The following is a 10,647-nucleotide window of genomic DNA, read 5'->3' as shown; positions in this document are numbered from 1 at the left end:
AGGTTCTACAAAATCAAGATTAGTCTCATATAAATTCTTTAAATCATCAAAACCAAGTACCTCAACTCTCATCTCAATCAACAAATTTCTTCTTTAGCTTAATGCGTCAGCAATTCCATTCAGTTATCGAATTTTATGCTTCAATGAAAATGAAAAAGTTTGCAAAAACTCAACCCACTTCATATGTCTTTGATTCAACTTATGTTGACTTCCCAAATACTACAAGGCTTTATGGTCAGTATACAACACAAAAAAAAGTAGGCATCAAATAATGTCTCTATTTCTTTAAAACCTCATTCATTAATCTTATGAAAGTACTAGGTGCATTAGTTAAACCAAAGGGCATAACCAACCATTCATACAATCCTTCATTAGTCTTAAAAGCAATTTTCCATCCGTCTTGTTCTCTAATTCTAATCTGATGATACCCACTTTTCAAATCAATCTTTGTAAAATACTTTGCTCCACTTAAACTATCCATTATGTCATCCATCCTAGGAAACAGAAATATGTACTTCACTATTATCTCTAAAATCAATTCACATTCTCCATTCTTCTTAGGTGCTAACACAATAGGTACTGCACAAGGACTTAAACTTTCTCTAATCAGACCTCTCTCTAGCAATTCTTGCACTTGTCTATTCAGCTCACTATTTTCATTATGTGTCAATTTGTGTGGTGTTTTATTAGGCAAACTAGCTCCAAGTATCAAATCCATACAATGACATACTTCTCATAGGAGGTAACCATTAGGTACATTATTAGAAATAATGTCTTGAAATTTAGTCAACAAAGGTTCAATCTCAATTGCATGTTCCAATTCATTTTGTTTCTTAGTCTTTCTAGGAATCAAAGCATAACAAACATTTTGTCCTTTCATTTCCTTTCCAAACTTATTAACCTTTACCGAACATACTCTAACTGTAATATAGTGACTTTCATCAAATTTTCCACCAAAGGTAACAATATTTGTTTCTTTCTTTCCACCCAAATAGTATATTGATTCAATCTACCATCATGCAAAGCTTTTCTATCATGTTGACAAGGTCTACCCAAAAGAATATGACAACAATCCATAGGCATAATATCACACAAGACTTCATCATGATAATTCCTAATTTTAAATTTCACAAGGCATTGTTCACTTACAAGTAAATTATGCTTTTTCTTGATCCAAGCAACATGGTAAGACTGATGTCTCAATCTCTACAATTGCAATTTGCTAACCAGCTCTTTAGATGCCAAATTATTTGAACTTCCACTATCAATGATTACTTTGCAACATTTTCTAGTGATCTTACATCTGGTTTTGAACAAACTTCTTCTCAAAATAGGTTCCTCGTCAGCTTCTATATTCCACAAAATCCTTCTTAACATCAGGTTCTCGCCATTTTTAAGTTCATTGGGTGTTTCAGCAATTTCTTCACAAGTTAAAGTATTTCTACTATTACCTCCAATCATCTTTCCAGAGTTAGTACATTCAAAGGCCCTATGTCCTTCTTCACCACATTTGTAACAAATACCTTTAAACCAAGATCTCTCTTCTCTTTTTCCACTATTATTATTCCTAGAGTAACCAGTATAGCTACCTCTAAAGTAATTACCTTTTTTAGTGGGTTCATCTTTCCATCCTTTATCTTGCATTGTGTCATTAGATCTGCTACTTTCTCCATAGGTTCTACCTCTGCTTCTTTCAAATTTGCCACCTCTCCTTCACTACCTTTGATCATGTCTCTTTGACAATCTTTGTTTAGCTTTCAAATAGAATCAATATGCCTCTTCCATGCTATCCATCTTAGCATAGTTGATCTCATCTTGAATTGATACTCTCAAGCCATTCAAGTATCTAGCCACTTTCTCAACTTCATCATCAACATGTCCAGATCTGATATCTAGATTATAGAATTCTTCAATATATTCCTTCACACTCATGTCTCTTTGTCTCAAATTTTGAAATTTTATCAACAAACTAACCTGGCATTTTGTTGGGAGAAACTTCTTCTTCATCTTTGCAAGCATCTTCATCCATGTCTTGATCTTTTCTTTTCCTCTCTTTTTTCTATCAGTTTGCAAATGATCCAACCAAAGAGATGCATGACCTTTCAACTTTATGACTACAATATTCACCTTCTTATTATTAGGAGTACCTTCATGCTCGAAATATTTTTCCACCTTAGAGATCCAATCCAACAATGCATCAGTCTCAAGTCTTCCATCATAGTGTGCAACTTCAACAGCAGGTCTGGAATTAGCTTTTTAAAAAAATCTCAAAAGTCTTTCCACATCTTGTTCAGCTTTAGGTATAGGTTTAGGATTAGGTATTGCCTCTTCTTCATCACTAAGATCTTTTAAGATGTACAACTCTTCTTTGCATTATCTCCACAGCTTCAAGTCTGGTTGTAATTTGTCTCAACATGTCCATTATAGCATTATCAATATTTCCTCTACCACAAACCATCTTGATAATAGTTCTTGCAAGACTATAACCCTCTACAAGTTATAAATCAGATTTTAGATCTACCACCCTACAACCAATATGATAAGTTTCTCTATGATCCAATCCTCAAGAAAGAACACTACTCTAATACCACCTAACTCAAGGATAGGAAAAACATGTCCATTATAGCATTATCAACATTTCCTCTACCACAAACCATCTTGAAAATAGTTCTTGCAAGACTATAACCCTCTAAAAGTTATAAATCAGATTTTAGATCTACCACCCTACAACCAATCTAATAAGTTTCTCCATGATCCAATCCTCAAGAAAGAACACTGCTCTGATACCACTTGACTTGGGGACAGGAAAATTCAAGAGGAATTAATCCAACTCAAACCAGAGAACATCCCTTACTTAGAGTTATATATGAAAGAAATATACAAATTAAATAAACAATAGAGAAATAGGGACCAGAATCTACACAACCATATGATATAATTAGAAAATAAATCCCAACATGTCCAACTATGAGGCCTTCTGGGTTACGACCATATACAAAGAGTTATGAAATCAAATACAAACTTGCATCTAGCCTTCTTCTCTAGGATTTTCTCATGATCTACCTTCTACATCATCTCATCTACCATCTCATAATCTTAATAATTATTTCCTAGATTAATCCAATCTCTTTATATAGCCAGCTAAGCCACAAGTCGGCTAGTCAGGCATTTAATTACAATATAGGTCCTCCTTGGAAGAGTAAACCAAAACTATAGAAAATATGAATGAAACTTAATACCAAGACATATTTAGGTCCACAGATGATCCAATAACATGTCCCTATCTTAAAAATATCCCATTTCCTCATACAAAATTGTGTCAAATGAAAAATTCACATGTTTCCATGAAAACTGTCCAAAAATTCATGTCTAAGGAAAATGGTGATATCTCCTAGCTCTGAATGAATTAGAACTTTTCATTTGAACTAAAGGTATTAATTTAGGTTCCCTAAAACCTCTTATTTAAAAAAAGGCTGACTCATTAAGGAGAACCGTGCATCCATCCTAAAATTCATGTACATAAACTTATTGTGAAATTGGTAAAAAATTGATGCATTTAAAAAATAGCCATATCTACCAAACCATGATGAATTAGGACTTGTTCCTTTAACCATAAATAATAATCTAGGCACTCTTTAATTCCTAAAAATTTTAGCCTCTGAATAATTCTTCAAAATTAGTTATAGTGTCCACAACAAACATGTAGAACATAGAAAAATATAGTTCCAGCAATAATGCTACTTTACAAATAAAGAAATATTTTTTGGTTGATGCAAGATTTCTCCAAGACCCAAGATGATCCTAAATTATGGGGAGAGAGAGAGAGAGAGAGAGAGAGAGAGAGAGAGAGAGAGAGAGAGAGAGAGAGAGAGAGAGAGAGAGAGAGAGAGTAGGGTATGGGGGTTCAAATAGTACATGGGATAGGATTCATGGAAAGAGAGAGGGATATAAAGTAGGGGATGGGCAAGTGTGGGGGAGAGAGAGAGAGAGGGAGGGAGAGAGGGAGAGAGAGTAGGGGATGGGGGTTCAAATAGTACATGGGATAGGATGCATGGAGAGAGAGAGAGGGATATAAAGTAGCAGATGGGGGAGTAGGGGGAGAGAGGAAGAGAAGGAGAGAGGGGGGAGAGAGAGAGAGTAGGGGATGAGAGAGAGAAGGGGATAGAAGAGAGAGCGAGCGAGAGATTGATAGGGAGTAAGGGATGGGGGTTCAAAGAGTACATGGGATAGTATGCATAGAAAGAGAAGGACATAAAATAGGGGATAGGCAAGTTTGGGAGGGAGGGAGGGAGGGAGAGAGAGAGAGAGAGAGAGAGAGAGAGAGAGAGAGAGAGAGAGAGAGAGAATGGGGTAAGGAGAGAGGGAGGAGGAGAGAGAGAGGGAGAGGGAGGGAGAGAGAGAGAGAGTATAGGATGAGAGAGAGAGAGAGGGAGGCAGGGAGAGAGAGAGTAGGGGATGAGAGAGAGAAGGGGGTAGGAGAGAGAGGGAGGGAGAGATTGATAGGGAGTAGGGGATAGGGGTTCAAAGAGTACATGGGATAAGATGCATAGAAAGAGAGAGAGGGATATAAAGTAGGGGATGGGAGAGTGTGGGGAGAGAAAGAGTGGGGGAGGGAGGGAGAGATAGAGAGATAGTAGGGGATGGGGGTTCAAAGAGAACATTGGATGGGATGCATGGAAAGAGAGAAAGGAACACAAAGTAGGGGATGGGAGAGAGGGAGAGATGGAGGGAGGGAGGGAGGGAGGGAAAGAAAAAGAGAGCAAGAAAGGGATAGGAGAGAGAGGGAGGTGAGAGATTAATAGAGGGTAGGGGATGGGGGTTCAAAGAGTACATTGGATAGGATCCATAGAAATAGAGAGAGGGACACAGAATAGGGGATGGGAGAGAGAGAGGGGGGGGATGTTGGAAGAGTACGAGATAAGATGCAAAGAGAGATAGAGAAGGGGATGGGGGAAGAGTATGGGATAAGATGCAGAGGGAGGGGGCATGGGGGAAAGAGTATAGGATAAGATGCAAAGAGAGTGAGAGAGAGGGATGGAGAGGGAAGGAGGGAGGGGGAAAGAGAGGGGAGGAGGGAAGGAAGGAGGGGGCAGAGAGAGAGAGAGAGAGAGAGAGAGAGAGAGAGAGAGAGAGAGAGAGTAGGTGTTTTTTTTCAATGTGATTTACAATAGTGCATACATGTTGTAGCACATGCACTATGGCTTGGGCTCCACAAGCCTGAGCCTAGGCCATAGCATGTATGTGCTATTAGATTTTTTGAAAAAGAAAAAAGGTGTCATCTTTTTGGCACCACAATTGCCCCAATGAAACTAGTTACAAATTTTCACTCTTCTAAAATGAGCCATATTAGGAGCTAACCCTGTTAAAGGTTACAAAACACATTGTTATGTGTGACCCTATTAAAGAATTTAAATCACCCTATTAGGAGTGGCCTTGTTAGAGTTCTTAAGGCACTTCAATCTAGAAATGCCACTTGGTTAGAGGATTTACAAAATAACTGTTAAGTCAACTCTGTTAAGAGATTTCTTCACTGCTACAATTGTTAGAGAGTAACAATGATTGACCTTATTTATGAAGCAACTAGATTGCAGATTTAGATCACTATTCTAACTTATCCTTTGGGTCCTCCTTGATCAAAATATCCTTTGCAGCTCCTTGGATACTCTACTCTTAATCATATATTCTTCTCTTTTCACATCTTATCTCATTCACCACTTTCTCATTCATAATTCACAACTTGACCTTTTATATATATGAAACCTAATGTCAAATTGGCTTGAGTAGCCTTTCAAAAAATAAATAAAATCCACTAAGTTGGCTTGCATAAAACAAAAAATGTATAAAATTAATTTGCTAAAGGTCAACTAAAATTGGGTCACTCAGTTACCACTAAGTTCCTTGGTTACTGTTGGGCATTCATTTTGCACGAGGTCAACAACAGGAATCCATTGCATAATTCATTTCTTAAAAAGAAAATCTTTTTAAGGATCCACTCCAAGGTTTAGTATTTTTCTTGTGATGTACAAAAATTCTCTCAGTAGAGGATAAATGTGAGTGTTCACAAGGAGGCCTTTGCTGGTTCTAAAAACTCTTTTATCTCATAATCGAAGTAAATTTGTTCGTTGTCTCAAAATATCACACCAAAAGAACAATATTTTTCTATTTTTCTATTTTTGAATGAATGCAATCTAACAATGCAACTTAAAATGAGGTCCTATTCTAACAAGTAGTTAGCAAAGCAAATAATGAAACTGAAAGCAAATAACATGAAAACTGAAATAACGTGAAATTGAAATTCCTAAATGGACATAAGCTACAGAGCACAACATGCTGCTAGTTAAACCTTCGAAGAATTTGGTAGGAAACCAATGAAAATAGGAGTAGCACTTCCTAGAATCCACTAATGCAATCATCGGTGAGAAACTTTAACAAATCGAATGATGTTTCACTTTTCATCAAATCACAAGGCCACAGAAAGTGCACTCATGCGAGACAAAAAGCTATGTAAACACAATCGGGTGATCTCATCTCAAGCTCATTACGTCAATGAAATTCATATATCTATAGCAAGCACCAAAACTAAAAGATCACACAACCAAAAACAACACAATAAACCTTTGTCTCAATCACAATCTCATGAATAAAATTCAAAAAAATATGACACATTCAAGCAAGAATGACTACACTCCAAATGCAAGCACCAAAAGCATAATTTTATTGCATAATAATAGCAGCCTTTGTTACATTTTACAATGGGGTATTTATAAGAAATCATCTCCTCAATTTGTATTAAGAGTGAGAGATATCTTTCATGCAATATAATATTATTAACAATAAAAATAAACTAAATATTTACAGACTATCAACTAATCCGATGCTTAGAGGGACTCCATCCATATTTTACTCATTATTTGGATGCATGAGCTCTTTACATGTCAAAAATAGAGAAAATATGAGAGAGAAATTAGGAAGAAGCCATTAGTCAAAGTAGAATTTCTTGGAGGTGCCAAAAATTGAACCTGGTCCTTCATTAGGCGTGTGTCGAAGTTAAACTGTCGTCAGAATGCATTCCCAATGCATGGAAAGTGTTATTTTTGGAACTAGTAGTTAACTGTCAGTGCACCTCTAAATTGTAAAGCTATGAACCTGCGTACCTATGGAGCTATAGACTTGCGGAGCTATGGACCTGTGAAGCTGCACGAAAATGTGGAGCTACAAACCTGCACACCACAGAGCTCAATTCACCAAAAAATCAAAGTTTTCAATTTTTTAAATGGTTTCTGGGTTTTTCTTAGATGGGGTTTTAGATTACTTTTTGTGTACATTCTTTACCCCTTTCTGATGATTTATATCATCTTTATAGCCAATCACTTTCATAAACTTGAACTCCTTTTTCTTCTTCGATCTAAAATCCCAAGGCACCTACATTGAATCTTGTCATTAATAGCTGCATAAGATGAGGACCTTGTTCTGTTTCATGTGTCCAACCTCTGTACCTTCGACCTTTTTCTTCTCTCCAACTGCGCTATCCTTCTCAATGAGAAACCAAGTGATCCAAATTATCCAAAATGATCAAATGTTTGAAACTTTTTCATATTTTTTTGCAAATTTTTCTAGGCATTTTTAAATGGCTTTTTCGAAGGTCTTCTACTAAAAATCTCAAGTCAAGACCTTCGTCAGTCCGTAAAATTGGGCAATTAAAGGCTCACTATTTTAGGGACTAAAATTAGATTTTCAATTCTTCTTTCCAATGGTGTAAACGGTTCTAAATTTTGACCTACATGTCAAAATTTATGACCCCAACAAGTTGATGCCATTTTTACCTACACAATGAAGCACATATTAGTCTATAGAGATTTTTAAAATAACTTAAATAAGACACACCCTAATGACACTAAAAGAAAGACCCCAAAAACTAGTTACTCAAACAAAATTAGAGATGAATGGGCGGAATGATGCGCACGCGAAGTGTGCGGTGTGTGCAGGTGAGCGTCCAGTGTGTTATTTCATGTGCAGCCCTTTCTAGTGTGCATAGTGTTTTGGTGGGCATGCGGCCCTTGGGAGCGTGCACACAGCCTTTTGGTGTGCACGGCCCTTGGTGGCATGTACGTTGCCCTTAGGAGCATGAGCATGGCCTTTTGGCGTGTGCCGCCCTTGGGCACGCACGCACTTTGGGCGCGCAACCCTTGGACGCGCATGCACTTTGGGTGCACATGGCCCTTGGTGGCACACGCACTGCCCTTAGGAGCATGCGCAGCTCTTAGTGGCACATGTGCGGCCCTTTGTGGCACGCACACGCGATGATTTTTTTTTTATAAATTTTTTTTTTTTTTAAATTGTTCTGCATTTTGACTTTTCTATTTTTTGTATTTTTTAATTTTTATGTTATTTTTTAATTTTATTTTTTTAAAATTTGTAATTTTTTCAAATTTTGACTCTAAAATTCTAACTCTTACGAAACTTTCTTCTCCCAACTCTTGAATTGTGAGTTTGGGAGTCGAAAAAAGTAGGGGGTCCCCATTCCTAGTAAGGAATGGGGCGTGTGTTGTGGACACCACAATAGTTACCAACCTAACTCATTTTACACTGAACTTCTTTGGTAACCAACTTGACTTGGTTTACACAAGAATCCATGAACTTGTCTTCTTTTGAACTTTTGCTCAGTGAATACTAGAGTCTTCTGAACTCAGTCCCAACTAGAAATGCTCAGTTAGAGTATAAAATTTCTATAGCATCAATGACAATATACAATTGAATAAGTGTTATAAACACTGATATCGAGCTTGGGGTGGTGGTTTCCTCTATTTGTGGATTTCAAATGGAAATGATGAGGAAGGTTGTGTTTGGCACCATTACTGGAAAGAGAAAACTCAAGAAGGTTTTCCTACTCAAGGATGAAAATCTATGAGGAGGTGAAGAGCCCAAAGGATGTCACCAACTAGATGGAGGACCTATAATTCCTAGTTGATGACTGGGAAAATTTTAAGTTGGCTTAGTTCTTTTTCCCTACTTTCATTTTTTTGGTTTCTATTTTTGTTCAATACTTATGTGTTTCTTCAATTTAGACTTGGTTGCTTTTGTCTTGCTTATAATTTTGAGACATGGAATTAAAACTCATATGCATTTTGTTAATCCCCACTACATGTGCAATTGGAAAACTTTCTCAAACTTTTTTAGTTATTTTAGTTTAATTAATGGTTTTAGTGTTGTTAGGTTGGATATTGTTATCACTCTTCAAACTTGGTGGTTTTTTATTAATTCTAATTTGGTGGGACTCATGTTGTTTGAGCATTGAGTTTCCCTTTTCTATGTGTTGGCTTTAATGGCTTGGAGAAGTTAAGGGAGTTTGGTATTCTTGTTACATGGGTTCAGGACCTTATCCTACCTTTTTTTAATTAAAAAAATAATGCTCTTTATGCAGGTAAATGGGATTGATTTAATTAATTTATTTAAAATATATCTACAATTTTTTTTATCTATTTAGAATATATCTATAAAAAAATTTAATAATTTATATTTATTTATATAATATGATGATGTATTTTTGACAAGGAGAGGAAGTTCTTTCTTTTCTCTAGGGCTTCAAGTTCATGACCGGGAGGGAAATAAGGTTGCAGATAAATAGGAAAGGTTGGGGAATAGAGTTGAATGGGATGAGGTGCATGTTGGCAACATTTGAAAATGGAAATTCAAACTCTCATTGAGAATGAAGTTCCATGTAACCTTACTAATGATGATTGGGTTGGATATGCTTTTGGGCTAGCTTAGTGGTGCTTTTTTCATCATGACTATTGGTGGTGATATAAATATGAGTGAAATGGCATCTAGGTATTATTATTTGGAGTTGAGTTGTTTAAGGAATTATTCCCAAAAGGATATTGTTAAAATATGGGGTTACACCATCAAGTACGATCAGAGATGGAACATTAATTTTGACTTGAATAGTGTTTTTTTTAACTATAGAAGCAATTCCCAAGATAATTACATTTGTGGGTGGATTTATTTGAATTACCTCTCACATGTGGTTGAGTACCTTCACCATGTTTTACAACCATCTTAGTCAGAATAATTATTTTGGAGAAATATTTTTATGGAAAGGCATTCATTTTATTTACTTCACTAGTGCATTGCATTTTAATACGCAATGCCTCTGCAATTTCAATATCGCCTCTCTCTACAATATTCCTAATAATTTCATCTGGGAAGACATCCAAGATATTGATTTGGTATTTGACATGGGTGGTGAGATAGTTAGAATCAAACCTTGGTATATTGAAGATGAGTGATGATAGAACCCTTGTGCCTCAATGGCCTTTATAAAGGGAGGGCTTCTGCCATTCATGGAAGCCATGAAAGGGTTTGATAAGTTACTGATGTAGCTTGTGAACACTTAGAAATACCTCAAAGTCACTATTAATGGTATCTTATTTGAAATTAATTAGGAAGTCATCGCTTAAGCAACTAGCCTCTCTAGAGGGAAAAGAATGAAACATAGTTACTAAGATCACCAATGAAACCAACATGAAATAGTTATTTAAGGTCAATGAGGAACTAGTTTGCATGAGGGGTTGATGCAGTCTATGAACACTTGAAAAGATCGCAAATTCAATATTAATGGTTGTACCATCTTAAAATGGATGCACTTGC

The sequence above is a fragment of the Cupressus sempervirens genome, chromosome 9 (assembly GCF_028749045.1).
Source record: "Cupressus sempervirens isolate cs-2001-9-10 chromosome 9, ASM2874904v1, whole genome shotgun sequence".
NCBI classification, from domain to species: Eukaryota; Viridiplantae; Streptophyta; class Pinopsida; order Cupressales; family Cupressaceae; genus Cupressus; species Cupressus sempervirens.
This window is presented reverse-complemented; position numbering follows the sequence as displayed.